Source organism: Eimeria mitis, genomic scaffold, assembly GCF_000499745.2.
Source record: "Eimeria mitis Houghton genomic scaffold, Emh_scaff461, whole genome shotgun sequence".
NCBI classification, from domain to species: Eukaryota; Apicomplexa; class Conoidasida; order Eucoccidiorida; family Eimeriidae; genus Eimeria; species Eimeria mitis.
The window spans coordinates 7,098-7,505 of NW_013572918.1; positions in this window are offsets into that span (position 1 = coordinate 7,098).

Consider the following 408-nt stretch of genomic DNA (forward strand, 5'->3'; position numbering starts at 1 on the left):
CACACGCAGATGCAGTGTACATGCAGGTGAGCGTCAGGTATGTTACATATACCCAGCTGTTGAGGAAGAAGTGGGAAATACAGTAATTAAAACAACCATTGTTTCCGTCTTACCGCGGCTCCTGTGCTCGTTCCACTCGTCCATCTGTTCAGCTGTGCAGGTTATCTGCGCACGGTAGTACTGGTACCTGAGCACCACACGCAGTGTATGTAAGCGAACGCTTAGAATAAGATTCTAGTGTTCTATTAAGAACATGTATAAAATAAAGTCAAACAAATACTAAGCTCAGTTGGTGGATACAACAATGAAGTGTACAGACAACGAACAACTGCATGCCCCTTACTTGCAGCGAGGATCTTCCTCTCCCAATTCCTTTGCACACCTGCGAGAGGCCGCAAAAAGTTTGAA